Source organism: Schistocerca serialis, chromosome 4, assembly GCF_023864345.2.
Source record: "Schistocerca serialis cubense isolate TAMUIC-IGC-003099 chromosome 4, iqSchSeri2.2, whole genome shotgun sequence".
Taxonomy (NCBI): domain Eukaryota; kingdom Metazoa; phylum Arthropoda; class Insecta; order Orthoptera; family Acrididae; genus Schistocerca; species Schistocerca serialis.
In genome coordinates this window covers 431,470,409-431,495,688 of record NC_064641.1, presented here as the reverse complement: position 1 = coordinate 431,495,688, position 25,280 = coordinate 431,470,409, and the positions used below count along the sequence as shown (strand labels likewise).

The following is a 25,280-nucleotide window of genomic DNA, read 5'->3' as shown; positions in this document are numbered from 1 at the left end:
AGACTTTTTTTCCTTATTGACGCTCTGTTGGTCTTTAGATGATGTTTCCGGATATGAGTTCGTGTGTGAAACTTGATCTATCAAGTCCCCTCTACAGCATCTAGAAATGCGTAACATGAATTATGAAACACCCCGTATTTGCTAAAATGAATGTGTATCTATAGCAGACCTGAAAGAATTGAAAGTAGGATTACAACCATAACAAATAACAAGCTTGGTAGGTATCACGTTTAGCCTTTGTTATGATTAAATGAGTATATAGTAATTACTTTGGGCAACTACTAGGTCTTGTACCTTGACAAGAGTGTCAATGGGATGGTCCGCTAGTGCGAAAATCACGCAAAGCTTGTCTAGGTGCAGGTGCAGATACAAAGAGTGGGGCATCAGCTCAGGGTTCATAAAACGCGTGCAGCAGGCAGACAGGCATGCAGAAGAAAAGTACAGAAATGCAGAATCATGTCACCTCGGCTGTGCGGCCGCCGCTGCTGCTCAGGCGGCTACGGGTCAGTTTGGTTCTATTCATGCGAGGCGGACACCACGTCCATTGGTTGCTGTTTCTTCTGTAATTCTTCTTTACTTTACCGACAAATACTGTGCAGCAGCCTTTCACACGTAGAGCTATGTAGACAGAACCACTTCGCTTAAGCGCTCTTACACACTGTGAATTACGTCCTACGTGGAATACCCCAACGAATCACTGTTAAACCACATCACTTGGCATGTAATGGCCGCCTATCACATGTTGTCGAGTAAAGTGTAGATTCAGACGTAGTCAGCTGTCAGTTCATTTCTGAGTTTTTTCTTCGTCTTGTTCTTTGGTTTGCAGAAATTTTAACGATTATCAAAGTTCTATTTTTGTGTATAATTTTGCTTCTAATTTTGAGATAGGAGTTTTCCATGTCTCTGGAATTCGTCTATAAGAACGTGCAACGTTATATTTTTAAGCAGTAAGCAGAGGAACTTCTTCATTAAGTTCATTAATGGAATTGAAAATATCGGAATCCCACAGTGCGAAGTGTAGAGGTGTCTTTCTGATCTGTCCTATCTATATGGTTCGTCACTTCTGACAGTATACTAGCTATCATTCACGTCAGATCGCGCAGATGTGACAGTAGATGTATCAACACATATTTCCTATGCACCATCGAACGTGAAGGCTTTCCAGACATGAAGTATGTTTTGAGTACTGGGCAATAGTATGCAATCACCTTCTTACAACGGTTTCTACAACCTGAAATAACACGTTTCTCTTAGCCCTTAGAGCTAATTCTATGCTAATGTGGAAACTTTATTGTCTGTGCTACCAGGAATTCAACAGCAGACACTGGAAACTTGTGCACCAAATCTCTAAAAACAGACCATAAAGTACTTTCATTTGGGTTCATACAGCATCTACAAATTATTCTGCTTGGTTAAATCGATTTCTAAACTCATTCTAAGCCTCACGATTATTCTATATGTTCCTACATCTCATTTCTAGGGCACTGGGTTATCGCGTGGAGTAAATTAAACTTATAAGAAGTGCTTTTCGAATGCAGTGTTATTTCCATATTGATTGCACGTACGACCTGGAGCAAGGATACGGGAAGTAATATTGAATACGTGCCTAGAGACCATACAAATCTCTTTCTTTCGCAGAACTTGGTAATGTGGTAGCACTTTGAAATTCGTCTATTAAAGAGCAGCACAAATCGAAATTGATAAGAAGGTGAGTTCTGACTTAATAGTTTTAAATGTCAAATAAAATTTATTTTCTGTATCGGGTAGTTTTTAGTCTTCATAACCTGCCATTGAGGTATTTTGCTGAAATCTGCTGAAGAAGAATGAGGCATGGATTTGGTCACAGGTTTCTGTTATAACAACAGTGCACCTAAGCGGCGATAAAAGCTGAATCAATTTGAAAACACATTTCGTAAGTAGTAATTCAAACGAAAAGGCCGTTGATGCTCTAATTATTTAAAATGAAACATTTTGTGGCGTTTCGCAGCTGTTGCCGTTTCTCTCGGATAGAATGACTGATAAGACAACCCGACTCTTTACTTAGATGTGTTTGTATTGTCATCGCTCAACACCGTAGCTCACTGAAGACAGAAATGGTACCACTTGTTTAGGGAAACAACTGACATGCAAGAAGACCTGTTAAGACAAACTACATTCCGGTATACAGGGTTAATCGGAATTCCGTGGGCAAACTTTGTGGATAGATTTCGGAGTAAGAAGTGTTAAGAAAACATGTCTGGAAATGTCTGATCTGCCAGTTGTATACGGAGTGACATGCATCTACATCTGTACTCCGCAAGCTACTTTGCAATGTGTGGCGGAGGGTATTTTGTGTACCGCTGTCACTTCCCACTACTTCTGTTCCAGTCGTGAATGGTTCGGGAAAGAATGATTGCTGTGGAGAGTCCGTGAGGGCTCGACTCCCTCTAATTTTATCTTCGTAACACTTTTCGCGAGACACCCAAAGGACAGGGTACGATTTTGTTTAATGACGAAGCTGTTTTCATTGTTCTTGAGTTCGAGGAATGGAGTTTCGGTTCTACTATAATTATGGAGACATAGCACATAACACAGCGAACTGTGGACCCAAGAAACGAAGAATCATCCGTACGTATGGTACAGAGGAGAGTATTCTGCAGCATGTTGCCGACGACCCAGAAACTCTGAAGAAAATACTGCATGAGCAATAATTGATGAACAGCCTATGTAACCACAGCGTCTGCAGCGTGTTTCGTATACCGCATCCAACGATCACCTGCGACGCCAGAAAGGTGCAGAGTTTCGAGCTTTTTACGTGTGGCACCATGTACAGACAAGACGGAATCACAAACGTGCACAATGAACATCTGTCAGCAGACGAAAATCCACGATGCACTACGCAAGCTTTGCATCAGAAACAGTACTGTATTAAAGCGAGGACTGCTATTAATGGCGACTGTCTTGTAGACATAAACTTTTTACAGGGTCGTCGTTCGGATAATATGAATAGGGACTTTCTTGTATCGACTCCTCCATCTATTCTGAACAATGATGCTCTAAAAGTACGAGGGAATGTGTATTTTGTGTATAACGGAACGGTGGTGACTTGACATAAAATGTATACATGCTTATTTATTGTGAATGTTAAGTTTGTTTGTTTTTGAACCGTAAATACGAGGGGGGGGGGGGGGGGTTCAATAAGTATGTTGTTGTTGTGATCTTCAGTCCTGAGACTGGTTTGATGCAGCTCTCCATGCTACTCTATCCTGTGCAGGCTTCTTCATCTCCCAGCACCTATTGCAACCTACATCCTTCTGAATCTGTTAAGTGTATTCATCTCTTGGTCTCCCTCTAAGATTTTTACCCTCCACGCTGCCCTCCAATACTAAATTGGTGATCCCTTGATGCCTCAGAACATGTCCTACCAACCGATCCTTTCTTGTAGTTTAGTTGTGCCACAAACTTCTCTTCTTCCCAATCCTATTCAATACCTCCTCATTAGTTATATGATCTACCCATCTAATCTTCAGCATTCTTCTGTAGCACCACATTTCGAAAGCTTCTATTCTCTTCTTGTCCAAGCTAGTTATCGTCCATATTTCACTACCATACATGGCTACGCTCCATACAAATACTTTCAGAAACGACTTCCTAACACTTAAATCAATACTCGATGTTAACAAATTTCTCTTCTTCCGAAACGCTTTCCTTGCCATTGCCAGTCTGCATTTTATATCCTCTATACTTCGACCATCATCAGTTATTTTGCTCTCCAAATAGCAAAACTCCTTTACTACTTTAAGTGTCCCATTTCCTAATCTAATTCCCTCAGCATCACCCGACTTAATTCGACTACATTCCATTATCCTCGTTTTGCTTTTGTTGATGTTTATCTTATACCCTCCTTTCATGACACTGTCCATTCCGTTCAACTGCTCATCCAAGTCCTTTGCTGTCTCTGACAGAATTACAATGTCATCGGCGAACCTCAAAGTTTCAATAAGTAATGCAACACATTTTTTCTGAAATCAGGTTAGTTTTATTCAGGATTACAGTACACCATATTATTCCCCACTATTTTGGCTACAAAAACCTATGTTTCACCATAATCTCTGTTCAGAGCGACAGCCTTACGCCACATTTCTGGGGGAGAGGAGGGGGGGGGGGGGGCGCTTGTTGACGGCGGAGCCAAGTGCTTGCGGCGTCGGTAACCTCCTCACCACCGACGTAGTGCTTCCCATGGAGTGCGTCCTTCATTGGGCCAAACAGATGGAAGTTGGATCGTGCCAAAGTCGTGGTGTGAGGTAGATGAGGAAGAACAGTCAACTGATGTTTTGTAAGCTTCTCTCGGGTGCTTAAACTTGTGTGAAATCTTGCTTTGTCACGGTACTTCCTTGCTCTTTCTGGTCTTCTGTCCCGCGGCGAGTAACTCTGCGGTCAAACACCTTTGAGTACCCCAAGAGGCGGACGAGTGTGTCAGCGCTACCAACAGAGATGTCCAGTTGAGCAGCGAGGTGTTTGATTGTAGTTCGTTGACCACTTCGTGTGAGTGTGTCCGCTCGTTACAATATTGCAGGAGCGACAGCTATGTGCGGCCGACTGGCAAGTGGGAGATCGGACGGCTTTCTTCTTCGAGAGCCTCTGAATAACTGCGATAGTCTTGCTTTTCGCCAAAAGACACTGTGACAGCCTGCTGCTTGGACGCCATTGTTAAGGCTACGTATAGCTATCCTACTTTTATGAAATTTGAGGGGTTGAAGGGGAAATATTGCACGATGCCCCACAACAAAATTTGCACTTTTTCTATAGAAGTTGGCCGAGAAAAAAATATTTTGCAATACTAATTGAATACCCCTCGTATGAAGTTTTTGTTCCAAGAAACGAGGAAATGATCCATTAATACGGCATATAAAATTCTTAGAGCATGCCAGTGAGTATTAGAATGAGGAACTCATCGTGGCTGCAGGAGAAATCATTTGCAATAACTCTCCGATTATTGCGAATTTGTGGACAATCCACTGTTCGATGCGTCCAGAGGTGCAGTGAAGCAGATGGAGTATATTCTGAAGATTTATTGTGATTATCTGCCGCAACGGGAAAGATCTAGTACTCTATTAGCAACTATTTCGCTCAGAGAAAGTACAATCTATAGCACCTTTGTTTATAAAAGTATTTCGCAAAACCAGACATTTCCAGACATATTATTGCATAACATTATTTATAACAATCAACCTGTACTCAAGGTCTGAATACGAACACCACACATATCTTGCGCAAAGTTTCGCATGTAGCAGTAACAAAATTTAGCACACCTCAGTTTTTCGTGCAGCAATCGAGAGGTAATATTGTACCAAGGTTGGAAAATAGGGACTAACTCTGAAAATTTAGGATTATATCACAAGAAGGTAACAAAGAATCTTCGACTGCAGCAGCTCATACTAGAGAAAAACATACAGCTCGTCACAACGGCATGTATTTGGGTACCAGGTTGTTGTTCAGTAATGGAATGAAAGAAAATCTGATTTTCGTGCTTTCAGCTTGAAATTCATAAACAAATATTAGCTAGGAGAGGATTATAAAGTGATGGGTTATGCATATTTTACAAGATAATAATAGAAGAAAGGTTCAGAGTTAACTTGTATGCTGTAAGCCATTGTTCTGGTGGATGCAGTCGGAGAAAAGTAGTCAAAGCTTTGGGCGGCGGGACAGTTAGAAATGGAGGGTCGGAAAGACGCGGTGTATTAGTGCTAGCACATTACCGTGTTCGCGCCGCCTCGGCTCTGCACTCACCTCAGGTGCGCCTGCCAGCAGACTGTGCCGCTACACGCTCTGGGCGCGCAGGGGTATACATTCCCCAGAGTCGCAGCGCTCATCGCTACGCCCCTGCAATGGATCACACTGGTCTCTTGCTCCTACACTCAACACCAACAAACAGTTATTGCGGAAACTATAAGCCACGGGGCACACATTGAAAGGCATTGGCTGTTTTGTATGTGACTGTTTTTTGTTTGAGGAGGCGTGTGATTGTGCGAAAAAGTGTGTTACTTTGTAGGCACGCGTGTATGTGTGTGTCTGTACCTGTAACCAAAGCACTTTGAAGAAACATGTGCCTCTACCAACGGTTTCACAATGATTACAGGGCACTATCTTTACTGATCCTGTTATGTAGGTGGTAACACTGAGGTGACAAGTCGTAGGTTAGCGATATGCCCATACACAGGGGTCGCGGCAGTATTGCGTACACAAGGTATAAAAGGACAGCGCATTGGCGGAGCTATCCTTTTTACTCAGATGAGTCACGTGAAAAGGTATCCTCTGTGATTATGTCTGCACTACGGGAACTAACAGACTTGGTAGGCGGAATGGTAGTTGGACCTAGACGGATTGGACATTCCTTTTCGGAAATCGTTAGCGAATTCAGTACTCAGAGATCCACAATATCAAGTGTGTGCCGAGAATACCACATCAGGCATTATCTCTCAACACGGACATCGCAGAGGCCGACGATCTTCACTTAACGAACGAGAGCAGCGGCGTTTGCGCAGAGTTGTCAGACAACACTGCGCGAGACAACCGCAGACATGGATGTGCGGCGTAGAACGAACGTATCCGTTAGGACACTGCGGCGAAATTGGGCGTTAATGGGCTACGGCAGCAGACGAGTGAAGCGGGTGCCATTGCTACAACACGACATTGCCTGCAGCTGCTCTCCAGGGCTCGTGGCCATATCGGTTGGACCCTATACTACTGGGAAACCGTGGCCTGGTCAGGTGAGTTCGACTTAAGTTGTTCAACAAGAGGCACTGTGCAAGTTGATGGTGTCTCCTTGATAGTGTGGGCTGCATTCACATGGAATGGACTGAATGCTCTGGTCCAACTACAGCGATCACTGACTCGAAATGGTTATGTTCTGCTACCTGAAGACCATTTATTCCCAAACAACGATGGAATTTTTATGGCTGAGAATGCGCCATGTCTTCGGGTCACAAATATTCGCGATTGGTTTGAAGAATATTCTGGACAATTTGAGCGAATGATTTGGCCACCCAGATCGTTCGATATGAATCCCATCGAACATTTATGGGACATACTCCAGAGATCTGTTCGAGCACAAGCTCCTGCGCTGGAAGTACTTTCAAATTGTGGGCGGCTATATACGCAGCATGGCTCAGTATTTCTGCAGGGGACTTCCAATGACTTGTTGAGACCATGGCGCGTCGAGCTTCTGCGCTACGCCAGGCAAAAGGAGGTTTCCCATGACTTTTGTCACCTCAGTAAAACTCAACCAAAAGAACATTATTAAATATGAATTTAAAAAAATTCAGGTGTAAGGCAAGGCATATGTCTCTCACGAGATTCAAGGAACTGATACCTTTCATGCAATAGTTTACTTTAGGGATGGTACGTGATTCAGAAGTGCTTTGAAACATCGTTATAATTCATCATAAACTCTTTTAAATTTTGAATCATACTAGATGTATACAGATGTAGAGTTTTAAATAAATTCATACGAAATTTATTTAGCGTTTTTTTCATTCTGTTGCATGTCAATAAAATAATACAGAAGTAATTATGGGAGTGCATAATGAATGCAATATGAAAACGTGAACATTTGATGTATGCTGAAACGAGTGGAAAATACATTTCAACGGTGTTTTACAGCCCGAAATATATATTGGAAGGTAATGATTTCTATAGATACTCTTGGATCAGTCATAGGTTTAAAGTAAATAGGGAATATTTAAATCAGATCAGTCATCTATCTCGAAATGTCCAACATCTATATTTTTCTTTAAGAATGCAAATATTATTTTTATAGTCGTACTTTGAAATGATAAATTAATATCAAGGCAGCAGATGCTTCTCTAGAAGATAGCCTCCAGCAAAGCACTGAAATATTCGAAAACAGCTCTATTTTCAATATGTTTATACAATTAACATTCGTGGTAGTTTTTTTTACAGGTTTATACTCTAGAAGCCTATAATACTAGAGCGTCAGATGTCGGACATTTCAGAAAAGAGAAATATTGTGGTACTGTAATCATTGTGAAACCGATGTTACCATTTTTCTGCAAGAAGATATATCTCTCAAATACATAATGTCACATTCGATGTACGGAAAATGGCGAATTCAATTGCATGGACTCTAACATAGGAGCACCGTTTCCTAGGAATGAAGAATTTCTGGAAGAAATATCTTAGCGCTCACAACAGCGCCTTTCGAACGCCAACTTATGTTTCTCTCCGCCTATTAAAATTAAGTATGATTTTAGTTTTAAACAACGCCATTTAACGTACTCGTTGTGTAATTTTTTGTTGTAATTTTTAGTGTGCGTTTTTCATGTTGTTTCAGAGTGAGGTACAAAATTGCTAGGAATGAACCAAAGGTAATATAATTGCTTATCTCAACAAAAAGCACAATACCAAAAACAGAAAATGCAGCACTGCTTTTATTTAATTGAAAAGTAAAATTTAGTTAAACACAATAAGAACAATAGCGATAGTAAAATGAATGATAAATGAAATAACTGAGTTTATATTTAAATTGCCGAATAAAAATGGGTGCAGCTGCGGCAGCGTTTAAATGCGTGTGATTCTGCAGCTTGATGAACTGGAAAGCTCAGAAGCAAATTCCCACAAAATAAGGCAAATACAAAAAGAAAATGCTTGCGTGTTTGTCTTTGACAGAGATAATTTATTGATAGACTGTTATCTCAATAGAGAGTACACATGAGTCATAGTATTCTCTTGGTCCTTTGCGCTTGTCTGACGGAGGCCTTTCGAGTACGCAACAAGAATAATTACAAGGAATCGCAACTTCAGTATCTGTTTACACAATAACTTTCCAAATTTCCTCTATTTTCCATGACTGTGCAACAATCAAACGAAGCGGCAATAATAAAAGTTGCCAATGTCTATGCCATTTTAAGTCGTGCTCAGTAAGAGGTAACAGCTCCCTGAAGTATTGGGTGTAATTGTAATTCTGAGGTAACGCAATCGACTATCATTGAGATACGATACTGAGATAAGTCAGGAGCGAGTTTCGTGTTATGCATAGTAATACCGTAAATGATTTTCCCTGTGAAAGTAAACATTAAGAGATGACATCATTTCAAAAATGCTACTTGCGAAAATTAATACTCGATAGGCGGTATTCTCAGTGCAACGTCTTAGTATATTGTCAAAAATAATTATTTGATTGCTTACGTTCTGTCGCGGACTGGTAAAAAGCTTCTAGCACTGCTACATGCATGGTGAAGTAGTTTTGGTGAAGGAATCTAAAGATGATTGCAGTGAATAAAGGAAAGACGGGCTGTAGTTCAGTAATAAGCTTGGTGTTAAGATTTAGGGTGCAGATGAGCACAGAGACACTGCGACATTGATGTAATGACACAGCGGCTACATACTGGCCTACCGAGACCCCTTAAGTACTTAATGTGCTATCGAAACAAAGAGAAAATTGCGTCCACGTGCTCGGGAAAGCGATTGCAGACGTGCTTGCGTGAGTACTTCAGATGCGTTTTTACCACAAGGTCTGCAATCTTGTTCCCTCGTAGCTTCCTTAATTTCAGCTAAACAACCTTTTTCACTGTTGTCTAACGTATTGATTTACTTCCTGTTAACTGTTGGCGCACAATGTATTTCATGCTCCTTTGACGGTGCACTGAACTGCAAACCGGAGTGGTTTACCATGAATGAAATACATACGACTGACTGCCTCCTGCTGGTGTTTTGTGGGAGATAGTCTCATTCCATAGTACTGCGACATTACAGACTCTAAGCCATGTCTTAGGTGATTGCTTGGAATGCTCTTGACAGTTCGAACTGTCATCAATTCTGGGAGAGAGGAAAGGGTTTCTCATATACCCGTACACAGAAACTGCGACAGTGTGTGATCCGCAGTTGCTGTAAGAGGTGCGTGTTCCAGGTGAGCGGGCAATTGGCCGCACGCGATTATGCATAAACTTACTGGAAGTGTCATATTTGGACTCTAGAATTGGTTGCTACATAGAGTCTGGACAAGTTTGAGTAGTCTGAACGATGCTCCAACCGCCAACAGATTGGGGGAGATTTGGAGTGCGAAATAAATTGTTATTTTAGCTGGGAAACTTCCCATTCGCCTGTGTTATTTGGTTGCTGTGGTCGCTTGTAATTGTTAAATCTATACAGTGCTACGGACTGCGGGAAACTGCCGATGGGATTATCGGACTTTATGTGAGAATTCGTCATAACCCTCAGACGGCAGGAACCTCGCAGTACTATGAGTAGTTCTTGATATATCCGAGGGGATCACTGAAGGAAGTAGGAGAAATTATAACACTGTTTTCCGAAGGGGCTGGGTAATTGAGATAGACAACTACTCAGCAAAAACGTTGGGATATTCATAGATTAACTGTATAATTTGTTGACCAGTATCCCTCATATACTCGTATTACTGTTTGCGAACATTGTAACACACAAAGGAATGGTCTGAATAACTCCCAAATCGGAGGATGTGTAGCACAGTGGGACCATAATAAGCTTGTACCGACAGCGTTTCCGTTCACTCTCATACACCGCGTGGGAGGATATATTTAATGTATCGTATAACGTACTGGAACATATAATTGTGGGTGCTTTTTAATTCTGCTATATACGACACAGAATATAAAAAGGACACGGTTTTGACCAGTGAGCAACGGAGAAAAGTGCGAAGAATCTCCTAATACGTTGCTGTGAACGACGAATACTCGCTCCCGCGTACTATGGACCCTATTGGTGAGTCGGAGAGAGCGAATCGCTGAAAGTAATAGCCTAACTTATATACGTGTAAGTAGTGAATACGAGTCATGTTTAGCAAGATCTGAGATTGTGAAGCACTCTGGAGGTCGCAGGATCTACGAACTCTCAGCTGCCTGTTGCGTATGGCGTGACTGCTCTAAAGTCGGCCAGTCGGAGTACCGTCTACAACAACAAGACTGCCTTCACGATCATAGGATGCTTCAGCATAGAAATATGTGCATTTTGCCTTATTCCAGGTTCTTTCCAAGTGTAATCTCATTGTTCGTCAGGTTTGCAATTACACTTTCTTTCATTGAAAAACGAAACACCTCAGTTGATTTGCAGTCCAGCCCGTGCTTCAACGCGTTGTTATAAAGAGTTAGCAATCATTTTTGGCGGCGAGTGATCACGGACTAATGTATCTGATAGATCTTGAATGCTTTTCGTTATCATGTTATAACCTATCGTTATGCCTCGCCACCTTCTAAATTAGAAATAGCTCACCACGTCACAGATTCCAGGAAATCATGTCTTTGGAAAATTATGTCACCTCTACTAGCATCTAAACCAGGAGCTTATATCGACGGTGTACTGAGGAATGACCGTCTTGTATGGTTGACCCACTCTTCTGCTTGGTGTGTAGAATGGTCTTTTCAATCTTCCTTTAGTAATGCTTGGTATCTATACTATTGTTCTAGTACCTGAGAGAATGTCTTAATTAATTTCCTAAGTGCATTTAGCAACATGTAATTTGTCACGAGAATAAATGAGCTGAAAAATATAGTGTAAGATTTACTGTATGGCCAACAGACATACTGGAATGGAATGAAGTACGTTACACTGTTTTGGTTAGTATTAGTCAAATAATTTATGTAGCTTTTGATTTACAGTGGTTCGTCACTTTTCTTTTACTTTTATTATTTATTCATCCAGGAACCTGTCACCTTTAGTGTTCTTTTGAAAGCCTTCAGCTACGTCCAGTTAGAAACAGAACTTTATCGTATGGGTCACAGCGCTAAATATGCTGTATATAAATGTATATAAACTAGAAATTTAAAGAATGGATGTCTGTCGTAGAGATTTGGTAAGATGCCTGCAGTAGGGTCGTTCATCCTTGAAGTTAATATACGGTGGTCTGAAGAAAACAAATAATAAATGACATACATTTCATTTAAGACTGCTTGATTGTCTTGGTATGCTCGGTAATAGTAAAAAATAAAACAATGTGTGTAATGAATACAAGGGGTGGTAAGAAATATTCAGCTGGTGTAATTTAGTAACTACAGTTGTGTCAATGTGAGAGATGTTTGAGAGTATCATTCATATCAGAGCCCATAATCCATTACCATGTGTGTTCTGGCCAAGATGAAAAAACCAGAAAAAGAAATATCGTATGTCGCAAAATACATTAAGGACATCATATATTAGTTTTTACTTGTTTTGAAGGATCTTATAATTATAAATTAACTTTTATTCAGTTCTAATAAAGGAATGAGAATAAATAATTACGATAAAATGTCATCGATGATTTATTTTTATTCACTGTACATTCCCAATAAACATATAATATCTCTATCTAGCTCTCAGAACTTATCTAATAGCTTATGCAGCCCAAGAGTCGTCAAATAATATACAGATTAACTTATTTCCATAACAATCTCTCGTATTTACAAGACAGTCCAGTGAGATAATTGGAATAAGGGTGTTCTATGCATGCGCAATTATAGTGACTTGTTAGTTACAGCAGACCTAAATGTGAAGAGAATGTTTATTACTGTATTTTTTACCAAACAAGTGCCTTTGAATTGTAGAATTTATTGCAACAACGTACTTAATTTCTACTAATTAAGTAAAGTATGGTATGATAATTTATCGGATTGGAAGAGGCTAACAGTTACATTAAAATTATGTAACTGTGTTAACAGCATTCCAATAACATAACACACTGGAATAAGAACACGAGTTTCAGAAAAAACCTACGGAAGCAGATACAGCAATCATCCACTGCAATACATTTATGTTTTATTAGTGTAAATACACACAGAATAAATACATACAAAACAGTTAACACACAAGCACAAATAAACACTTGTAAAGGATGCACTTTTCAAAACGAAGAAGAACTGTAAAACTATTAATAAAAAATACGCCAATAGTTTTAGAACAACGAAAGCTTTACGTTGGGAATTTGAGAAGACAGAACAAAGAAAGCATTAAGTTCGCAGCACACAGAGTCACTTCACAAGCAATGTCTCAGTGACAAACGTAGGATAGTGAAAATGGTAGTTTCAGCAGATCGTAATTCTCGAAGACTGACATACTCATAGTGTTTCCTGTCATATACATAAACGGGGTTTACAGCCTTAGCGGTTGCATGTTCTTCCGGTATTATATGGAGCTGTAACCAATATGAGATGTCAGTCTTCGCATGAGAGTGGACTCACTACTGCTCCCGGTCCGGAAAATTCATGCATGCCATGCACACAACACAACATTCACCAATACCGCAGAAAGACAGAGAAAGATTTGGTCGACGTCAGCATCCAGGGTAAGGAAATGCATGTAATGCAGGTTTATCTAACTGTACTCCAACAATAACAAACAACAACAACAACAATAACAACAACAACAAAATTTGCTGCTATAGCCACTGTATGAATACCAGGAAACCTACGGAGTATTTTATAATGTGGATTATGAAAAGCTTAAAAGAAACGGTCACTCTCTTATTCGAGTCTGAATGGCGAGTATGAGTGTTTAGATACTTTCGCGAGAGTTTTATGTAGTTCTTGTGACCACTTAAAGCTATCTCTTGCACTTGCAATGCTACTCTGAAAATTTTATCAGTTACTAACGGAATGGAACTTTCTATGATAATCAATACTTTTATTCAAGCAATGTTACGCAACCGCTTATAGAAACAGTGTAAACAATGTCACTGGATATGTGTCACTCTCCTGTGAGGCTAGCGTCATCACGAGACTACAGTGCAACATGCTCGTTTGGTGGAAGCACACTGTGTTTGGCTACTCAGGGACTGTGAGGGTCACATGGAGTTAATAATGATGAGATGTATTCTCATGTTCCCGTCACTTGCCTGTTACTCTTCCCGCGCTTTAATAAGCTCATGCAACATATGGATTTTAGCTCATACCAGGATGCACATCAAACTGAGGTCAGCACTGATGAACAATTCTGCTGCTGTGAACATAATCGTACCGTATTATTTCGTGACGGAATTTGGCAAAAAATAATCCTTTCCCGTTGCTCAGGAGAGTAACCTCATATGTTAGTTTCTTTGTCTGTCAGCGAAGGACATCATAATGAAACACGCTTTTAGTGCATTAGGGAGATAATAAATCGTATTCTCATTAACTAAAAAATAATGACGAACTCTTCTTTAGACGCTATTGCAGCACGACACTGCAGAACAGTCAGATACTTTGGCCCTGTCTGCTAATTATATTTTTGTATTACATAATATAATGAAGCACACTGTCTGTGACCTTGTGGTAGGGGGTCACACTGATTTCAGATGCAACTCGCAGTTAAAAATTTAAGTTTTTTTATGAAATTTTTTACTTTGTGTTGTGTTTTAAGAGCTGCCGAAGCCATTCAGTAGCACACATTCATATATCGCTACACAGGCACACAAAATTACTTATAGACCCTTTCTAATGAGATTTCTGAAGCACTTGGTCAACATCAACGCTATATGGAAACCAAGTAATTGTTACTGTTTGGAACATCCTCCCTAACGAAGTCCTGTAATGCATAGCTGCCCTGGTCAATCTGATTTATGACTGTCCTCAAGTGTCACATATACGTTATGTTTCCATACTAATACCATGCTGTGTAAGCTGTACGCCAAGTTTCCATATTAATATTACGCTCATACGCTCTGAAGTGTTACTTACAGAGACATTCCGTACAAAATAACTCAAGTTTCTTTCCGAGTTTTGTAACTCTCTCCATACTGCGAACATATCCTTTCAGTGTAGGAATTTACTTCACCTGCTGAAATATTTGCACATGCGATACATGGCGTTATTAAATATGGTCAAAGATTGTACTAAGAGATGTCATCTTTCTCTGATATTCGTTACTTCACCAATATATGTGTTGAACTCAAAACAACATCGTATAACATTTCTACCCGTTGTCAATGAACTGCTCATCCAAAATTTGCAGACTAGCATCATCTCAGCAGCATTTATACGGTTTGAAAGGTGCCCATCTTGGAGGTTGAGCCAAAATCCATAGTACACAAAAGCCACAGTTCTGTTATACTAACATTCATTTTCTAACACCGCATGCGGAAGCTACATGAGCACACTAATGGAGTTGAAATTAATGATACTGTCATCACACTTCCCGGTTAGCTAAATGTCTGTCATGAATAAAGAAGATCCTACGGCCTCTGTTCAGCAGAACAGTTCTGAAAAATTTGTGCCTGAACAGGATTTCATTGGTAATGTGATACAATTAATTTTTAATTTTGAATTACATTCTCTATTTACATAAACATTTATTATGTGAATCAAGTTATCTGCATGCATAAATTTAAAGTGATATTTTCTATTACGGTATTTTAATTGTTCGTATCTGATGCTTTCAAAACAGTGTAGCACACAGTGTTTTATGTACATATGTTTTGGTGTGAGTTGCAAAGCTGTGGCCCGTTGCAGACATTTTAGAGATTTTTTATTTTATATCACATATTTAGAGAATATTAAAACACTTACTCGGGTCGAACAACTGTGACGAAATTTTCACCGGTGCGTCAATGAACGAACTTGAATAGACTTAATTTCGGGATACATACTAAAGGGACCAAAAATATCCCTCTTGTGTATCCGATTAGCAGACTTCCAGGTTTATGGTTACTTGTGAACAGCATACCACTGATTCTTCAGATCAATGCAACAGTCGCTAATTCGGGGATCTAGTACACTTTTTACTGACTGTTCTTCACCTACAGTTGAATAAACACCTTCAATAGTAGTAAATAAATAAACACGTTAAACCAATGTGATTTTGATGATACTGACTAATTGTGCTCATTGTACAGCGGCGCTTCTGAGAGATCAAGCTTCACAAAAATTATCAGTTACTGATTTTCAACATGTGTTTTATTACTTTTACACTGTTTCCTATAACAGATTTTAATATTATTGTTTCCCTCCTGGATGGAACACACATACTTAGTGTGACTATTCCAGAACTGTGGTATTTGGAAACACATTTTCGTTCTGGATTCAATCGTGTCGAGGGAATCAAGTTCAAAAAGTTCTGAATTGTAAAACGACTGTATGTCCTGCTACCTGTTCCCGCCGACTTTAGATGACTGAACCACTTGCCGAAAGGTAAATTTTGATTTCTGATACGATATTATTAAGCTATGTAACTTTATTACAGAATTTTGTTGAAATATTCATTGGTATATACTACTTGCACTTCTAAACGAAAAATTTTTGCCGATTTTCAATCTGGTCACTGAGAAGGCTGATTCAGATCCTCGTCAAAATAATGCTATAAATGTTTTTGTTTGGTTTCAGATAAGGTAGTAGGATTGAGTTGTTGCTGATTATATATCCGTTAGGTAACTGGTGTGACAAATCGATAGGCGATAGATGGATGACGGACTTATGGATAAGTTGTGATTTACATGTTATGTACAGAGAAAGCTTATGTTAACCGTAGTGAGGATAAGAATATCAAATTGGAGCGAAGAGCATGTATATCTTCGTATTTGGATACGTCACAATTTTTCGGGAATCAGTGACTTCTAGAACGAAATAGTGAAAAAGAAATTTTAAAAACAGGAAGAAATGCAAGGAAACACACATTTCACTCAAAAATAAATGAATTGAGAGTATACAACTTACATTACAAAGAATTGATGTAGAAAAAGTCAGTGTGGAACACTGGCCTACTTGGATTTATTGTCTGATGTAAGAAGACAGTAAAAAATTGTTGACATAAATGCGGACTTGAAGGAGAGGAAATACAAGAAAAACGGCGAGACATTGAAATGGACATGCTGCGGCATCTGTAGATGGCAGCCTACTGGAACAGAATACAGCAGTGTTGTGATGAAAGAGAAATGTACTCATGGATACATTTATAGTTGATGTAAATTTTAGTATTTTACATAGAAGGAAAGTGTTACAACTGAATGCCTGTTTATTGAAAATATGACATCGGAAAAGAAGGACAATTGCACCAACGAAGTAACAGTCAGTGTTCTAATATAGAGCCGCAAAGATAGTGAGATACGTCGAACGTTCTAATGGTTAAGCATAAGACCTACGAAAAATTTTACAGAAAAGTTGGAAGTGCAACAATCAGAAAGTCTACTAAAGAAGCGATGTGGTATTTACGTTTATTAGTGAAAAGAGCATTTGTGGTAGTGTGAACTGGAATAGACGGATAACGTCCTGAGAAAATACGTCGAAAGAACTAGAAACATTATTTTCAATGATCGAAAAGATAATTCATTATATTAAAACAAAAGAATGAAGACTGAAGGCTGAAGATACACGGAATCGTAGTAGATTGTGAATCAGGAAATAAATGTGATAAAACAAATGATGGACGCCACAACTGCGGTGAAACGTGTTTGGGTATTAAAGGAAAAGAATAATTGTATGCTTACAGAATTATGTACTTAATTCATTAATAAGTGTGGTAGTCTAAGAAAGATACAAAGGAGTGTACGAGGAGGAAGGAACCAGACGACGATAATTACTTTTTGTGGTCCATAAAGGAAAACAGGAAAGCCTCTGGAAATAAATAAAATTACAAAGAGTATGCGTGGAAAAATATTGAAAATCAAGGAAATTCGTACGCTGAATAAAAGTGATAAAAAATCGATCTGCAAGCGACGTACATAGGAGTTAATGGTTCAGTTGAAGCACGAAAAAATAATATTTTTGGAAGAGTGTATGATGATAGTTATAATACAGACGGAATCATGTACAAAAGTGTAGGTAGATGGAAAGGTAAAAAATTAAATGTATCTTCAAATAAATGAATTTACAGGAGGGCGAGACCCCTGGGAAGGTTCATACTTGGAACAAATAATAGAGGAAAGTAAGCTCTGAAATTCTTAGAATTTGTTAATGAAATAGGAAAATAAGGCAATAACTGTAAACATGACAAAAACGTTTAAATGGCTCTCGGGGTCGAAAACGAGTGAAGATCAGGAGACGGCGAGAAAAATAAGCTATAAAGACCACATCCATCCAAATGAAAGAGGTGTATCTGAGAACTTACTTGAGGCATTTGGGGAGGAAGATTACTGTGGCTCTGCTACCTAAACAAAGCAAGTGGCTCTGTTGCGCAGCTCGTAGTTACTAGCTACCGGATAGCTCATGTCGCGGAAGCTGCTGCAGTCAGTGCAACAGTCGGGGACGGTGAATTTGTCTTTAAATGTACGTAACTCACTCTTCTTCTTGCTTTCGGTAGAAACGAAAACTATCGTGACGGACTTTCTTTACAAATCAGTCGAAAGACTCTTTTCCAAAGAACAGTTTATTCAGTAAACAAAGAACAAATACTGGTAGGTATAATTCAGCAACCTAGTAACTGATGAACGAGAAGTCCAACAAGGGTGCTCTCTGAATTATCATCGTCATTGTTAGCTATTGAAATATAGGTTTCTTATTCAGAATTTTGATTTGCAATACGTCATTAGCTCAGTTATTGCACAATACCTTTAAATGCGTGCCTAATTAACTTGCAGGAGAATCAGCTGCTTACAACATTGGAATAATACCCCATCTAAATGTTCGGAAGAATCTTTAATCTTTGAGCACTTCACAAATTACCAGTAACATCACAAAGAAGAAAACTGTTACCGTATTTATTTAATCTTCCCATAAAATACGTGGTATGTGCTTATTACGGTTTTTACAGAGTTACATTTCCCTTTGAAAAATTCTTAAACAGCGAATGATATAGAACGAGAGTCGAAGTTGCAAAAATTACACGTATCTGAAACAGAGCATTGTTAGGAAAAAATGTTGTTCTGCGAGTCTGTGCTTCATATTTGTTAAGGAACTTCGTTTATGTTACGAAATCCGTTTCATAATCATTTAGTGCAAGAACGCACGCCGGAGCAGCTCTCTTGAAGCAAATTCCCTGCTAACGAGGCCACAGCTTGCGAGCACCGCAAATCTTACTTTAGAAAAATACAAGATAGAGAGACAGCAGAGATAAATGGGCAATACTACCTTCGATGTGCAAAAGCAACATTCGAACTCACTAGGGAATTCATCGATTTTCTCGTTTTTCTTGTCGTCTTTTTTGAGGTCCTACAAAAGAGAGAGAGAGACAGAAAAAGATCGAGAGAGGACTAGTCAAAGACTTAACAAATGTCTTGATATCCAAAAGCAGGCGGAATTTATGTTTCATAAAGAACATGTCAGAGTTTACTTAGCAAATGAAAACAGCCAGTAGCACCTTCAGCGGCAAACTTCGCGTGAGTTCAGACTTTAACTTTGTGTTAGAACAAATTTAGCACATTTTGAGTGTATTTCTCTGACTGCAGATTAGATCTGACAGTATCTATTTAAAGACCGGTAACAGATTTTGGTATTTCTGGTGTTGTTCTAGCATAACATAAAAAATATTCTTTACAAACAGAAGTATCATTTATTTTGTTTTCTAACAAAACCTCTACCTCGTGATTCTATTGAAATTTATGTACAACGCGGAATGAGTTTTCGTATTTATAAAGCAGCATGTTATGAAATTAATATTTTTATCAAACAAGAGCTATAGCAATCAAAACAATAATTAACACTTACAGAGAAAAATAAAACCACAAATATAACAGTACATGTCAAAAAAGGACAGCAAAGAAGAACGCTTTGAATTACAAAGGCTGCTCCAGTCAAAGAGACAGAAATTCGAATGAATGGATCGTTACAATACTCTACCATACATACTGAGGAGAAGGCACAAAAACACAATTAATAATTTACACAATATGAAAGGTTAGGATGTAGCTAATTACATAAGTACACACACACACACACACACACACACACACACACACACACGTACACAAAGACAGACGCACGCACACACACTCATACACACACCAAAGGCGCGATTTTGCTCTCGTTATTTTATTATTACGCTTACAATCTGCAACATGCATTAAAAGATTTGTCATCCATTAATTTCTTCCTTAAGAACATGGTCATAAAGTAAATGTAGACGGGAGCAAAAAACTACCTCATTAAATGAAATCACATATGTTACATATGGTATCTGATGGGTTAGTAGGTCATCAAACCTAGGCAACTGTTGTGTAATACAAGACAAAATGTGTCACATCGAGCGCCCATTGGTATACAGTTATTTTAACTTCTTAGAAATTTGGATTTCACATTATAAGCTATTATTTAATTATTCAAATTTCTATATAAGTGAGCAACGACCAATTGCACGTATTCTAGGAGTTCTTAAGAACTACATAGTAAACCCAATTAACACATTCCTTTAATTATAAATATGAAAGATTCTGTATGAGATGCAATTAAGCAGACGACTAGAAGTACGGAAACAGACTGCATAACCTCGTTAGAAGTTGAAAGTCGGTGGAGGTAACTCTAGTACAACAGTGGAGGGGCCGCTCGAAACATTAAAATGTAGTTTGAAAGATCTAGGAGAGAAATACGTGCGGAAAGAAAAGTAACAGTTCCTTTAAAGATTTAATTAGTATTTTCATATTTAGGCCTGTCACCAGTTAGAAGATTCGTGCAAAAATAGGATAAAGTTAGACCCTGAATTACAGTGTCACTTAGGCCCATTTAGAATCAGAGGGCTCTTAATAACTTTTGAATAGCATATACAAGCTGACAGAAATAACTGATTAGTCGCCCTTGTAAAATTGATGTAAATGTATTAAAATTACTTCAGGGATTAAAATACTTCTAAACTTAGATTGGTCCCTAATTAAAATATAAACACCGGTAAATAGTACCTTTCTTCCAGAAAATATGTGTTTATGTAAAAATGTCAGATATGTAGACAAGAGATCAGTAAATTTTGTATGTCACCGAGAAGAGATGTAGCGTCCAAAATTAGTCAAAAATATTAAGAACAAGAAATCTTGGGAAAGCTGTTTTTCGTACCGAAATAGTCTTTAAAAATGATTTGAGTGAAGAGCACATTTTCTTATACAGCGTATATAACATCTGCAATGATAGTACTTTCTTAGATTTAAATTAATGATCTAAATACTACGTGAAAGAAAATTAGTAAATGTTGGTTTATATCTTACTTAAGAGCGGTTCCTTCTCTACTTGAATCTAACAAATTTCCAGTGACACGCAGGGGAAGCTACAAAATGACTAACGTCATAGTATTATCCTGGCTGTTGTTACTTCATATAATTAAAATCAATAGGTAGAAAGTTTTACTACGTTTTACTACGTTAGTAAGAAGTAATGGATTGCATGTCAGAGAAAAGAGACAGACTTTTAGTCCTATAATCAAAGCTACATTCAGATACCAAAAGCGCCTATACTCACGTTGAAATGTATCCGGGTGAGCACGTTTGAAATGTAAGTGATATGCGAGTAATCTGTAAGGCATACTGCTTCATGGCATTATCCTAAGGAGAAATCTTTCTCGATAACCTTAGTAAACACGAACTTTTGTGCAGTCATTACTACAAAGCTTCGATATAAAATACGAATTTCCAAAATACTGTATAAGTGACGAATATGTAAAATATGTGCTATTCGAGTCGAGATTTACTCGCGACGCTAAATGATATATCCAGATTATGTTTTTGGTAAAGTCATTGTTTCATTCACGAGTGTTAAAATCTGCCGTTTCCTTGTCGAATTAAGAAGTGAATGGAGCTGACGAAAACACAGCCAGGAGCGTCATGATTCTTTATGGACGGTCAGCTAGGATTTGTAGGCACTTATCCTCTGTAACAAGTACGGAAACTCGTCTTGTATTTTAACAGTCAAGGCACTAACCTCTTAGTGTGAGTGCAACAAGAACTGAAGTTCCTGTTAGTATCTGCTACCTGTAGTCATATAAAGGCACAGGAACAGGGAATGAGAAGCACAACGATATACACCGCAGCAAGAGTGCTTCCAGCCAATTACAGAATATGGTGTCTGCTGTCGGTTAAGTACGACGTTTTAATTCAGCCGCCTTCCCCCCCCCCCCCCCCCCCACCACGCTACCTCCTTCCCCTTTCCACCAAAGGCCAAGAATTGTGAATTTCTTCAGATGTACAGCAATACTATAAAGAGGAACAACTTAAGGGCAGTTCTCGCCGGATAAGTTATAGACCAAGATTTCTTTTCTTTTCTTTTTCTAAAATTTGTTTTTACAGTACTGTGTCTCGAGTTTTATGTTTCGCTTTATTGCACAGTTCGACATGTTTCACACGGACCAGCTTCCTGTGACTTTTTGCGTTTCTTGTTTTTATCTGTTTCTTGTAGAAAAGAAAAATGTGGTATTTTCTTGAATTTACGAAGCCTGAAATTTTTAAATACTGTAAAATAAAATTTCACTTTGTGGTCCTCATTGATGTGAAGCCAGCATATTTTACATTCCGCTTCAAAGTAAATGGAAATGCCACAATAACGCTGTGCTTTGAATTTTTTTTTGATCGTGGGCTGAGGTTTTAAGAGCTTTCGTGTCAGCTTTCGATGCTTCACAGTCTTCTCCCACCATTGCCTACGTTGACACTTACTCTACAAGTAGAAATTACTAATGAAATACCTTACTTCTGCACTACACACGCATTTGAAGTAGAAGTTACCAATAAACAGAAAATGGAGCTTTGACCATTAAGTGAAACGCTGGAGTCACTCAGAAAAAATACAATGTGCTGAAGAGCATAACTGGATCCGAAAATGTTTTATACTACAAAAGAAAACAGTAGTGAGGCAGAAATGAGTAGTACTACGGCCACGGTTAAAACCTTTCCAACAACGATTCATGCTGCATTTAGCATTAGTTCACAAGTCAGTTCTATTTCTAAGACAGTCTTGTGAAAAACGGAAGTGGATTTAATGTACAATGGACTTGTTAGCAAAAAATTGTAGTGAATAAGGGCGAGTGTTAGCTTAATTTACATCTTGTAAGTGGTGGAACAGATTTCCAGAACCAGCATGATTTTTCCAAGGAGAGGAAGTTTCTATAACAAGATATTAGCCCATACCTTAAATAGTTGCATCATGCGTACTCAAGTCACAGTTATTAAGTTTTCTTTAACTTAGTCCAAAAGTTTCTTTAACATTTTGTCTACCGATAAGAACGTCCTATTTGATGGATTGTTGGTCATGGAGTAGTTAGGGGTCAGCCGTTGGTCAAAATTCATATATTTGGAGTTTTCCAGCTTTGCTAAGATCTTAAGATCCTATGGGGGAACAAGTCTTATGGGGAAACTACAGACTGTACTTCTCATGCTGTCCTACGCGTTCCCATTTGCTACATAGAAGGCCGTTACACACTGATTCCTCACAAGCATTGTTTGTAATTTCGTCCTTAATATTATGCGGTATTCAACTATATGACAAAACAACGATACTGGTATGATTTTATGAATAGATACAGAGACAAGTTCATTCTTTTTTCAGTTCTGCTTGAGAAAGGAATATATTTCAACGTAAATGTGACAGGAAATTTAACAGAATTTTGTGTCCGTATATGCATAATGTGGAAAAGCAATCAGATATTTGTGCATCGCTTTGTATAACTACATAACACGGTAATGGCAAGCGGCAAATAGGCACTTACCAGTGATTTTATTTCGGTAAATCGGTTGTTGAACGACGGCCATCTTTAGTGGGCTACGTTGTGTCTTTCACAGACAGCAAAGAGAGATTGAGAGGTCTGGATTGGGATGCTTCGTTGTCAGTTTACTATATCTTGCAGGGAATGAATCGAATCCAGTGGTATATGTATATTTTGCGTTAAATGTGACTTGCAATAAAATACGTTTATCGACGTTGTAAAGATCTGTATCTAAGGATTCCACGTGATACCGGTAGTACACTATCCTTGCTATTTGAAAATGTAAATGAAACAGGAAAGCCACTGAAGATGAGTTCCACGGTCGAAACCAAAGTGACAGTATGAAATCAGAAATAAGTTATTCGTTGCTGTTGAAAGATCACGTGCTCATCCTGCTGGTGTTCGAGGCATATTTGTTTTATGTGGGCATCGTTTAGTTTTATATCAGCTGTTTATTACCTTCTCTTATGAATTTTGCTTTTCAGGCAGCTTTTGTTTAGCAGCTGTGTGTTTTTGTACAGTAGTTCTTGCCTGGACCCAACCAATGTGCCTATCGGTACTAGAGTTGTTACGCACGGGTGTCAGGTATTGATAATCTTGACGCAAGGAAGCTGCGACTTCAGTTGCATTAGTTAAAGTCACTGTGATGAGTCATTAGAGTAAAGAAAACGAAACTAGAAGTAGAGAAGCGGCTCTTACAGAGAGAATATACATGTGCTGTTTGCACTGGAAATCATGGCGTTCTGTCCAATACCGATAGTAGTTTTCAAATCAACATTGTTTACAATCCTGCAATATTCTTCTGCTACTTTGTTCCTCAATCCCTATCGAGGATTGTTGTTTCAAGGACCATTATTGCGTGACGTATCTCAGTCGATGACAGTGAGTCTATGTCTTTATGTACGAAGCTTCGTCATATCGTTTTAATTATCATCTATAAAAAATGAAATTCCGTAATTAATTTTTTTGTCTGTTTGCAAGTACATATGTGCAGTGCTGGCTGGCACTGACATGCCTGTGCCACAGTACGGGAGCGGTATCGCAGCCCATTGATAATGCGGAGACGGTCTACGCCATTTTGCTTGAGCTCCCCTCCTACGGTAGTGTGGCGCGGAGATTTCAGTGTCTCTCAGTACTGCATAGAAGGTCTTACAAATAAACAGACAAACAATCATGGTTACTTTACAATGTCAGCAAGAGAGAGATCTCTCAATCTGAAAGATGTAATCTTCTTACCAAAGAAGTTTTATTTGCCCATGTAGCAATGAATACATATAGAGAGAACTAGTTGAGCCGTTTAAATTGCCTTCTTCAGATCTCAACCGTCGTGGCACTCACTGTAGTGCACTTTCATTTAATCACATTTCTGGGAGCAACTAGTTGAATGAGATGCACCAATGTAGCGTCTTATATCACATAATAAAACCATTCTTGTGGCAAACACAAAAGTTTCTGATGAAATACGCACTTGTGTAAACACTCAGCTGATAAAATACATTTTATCACAAACTTTTGTGAGAGTTTACCACATGCGCGGTTTTATTGTGATATAAGACGCTGTATTGGAGCTTATTCTTCAACGAGTTGCTCCCAAATATGTATAGGACTAGATGACAGTGCGCTACATTGAGTGGCACAATGGCTGAGATCGGAAGATGGCAATTTAAATTGCGGAAACTAGTTGCCTATTCAGGTGTTTAGTGTAATCTGGGAAAATAAAACTTCTTTAGTAAGAACATAACATTTTCCAAACAGTTAAT

General features: G+C 38.7%; 1 protein-coding gene across 2 annotated transcripts in view; it reads right to left on the bottom strand.

The window, feature by feature from the left end:
* Window positions 1–25,280, bottom strand: part of LOC126475023 (period circadian protein-like) — a 267,326-nt gene that overhangs the window by 241,047 nt on the left and 999 nt on the right. Inside the window, exon 2 of one of the 2 annotated variants that reach the window (XM_050102563.1) lies at window positions 5,770–5,862. The exons of the other annotated variant lie outside the window; for it this stretch is intronic. The gene's annotated coding sequence lies outside the window, so the exon portion shown is untranslated. The remainder of the gene's footprint in view (window positions 1–5,769; window positions 5,863–25,280) is intronic. 2 annotated transcript variants of the gene reach the window in all.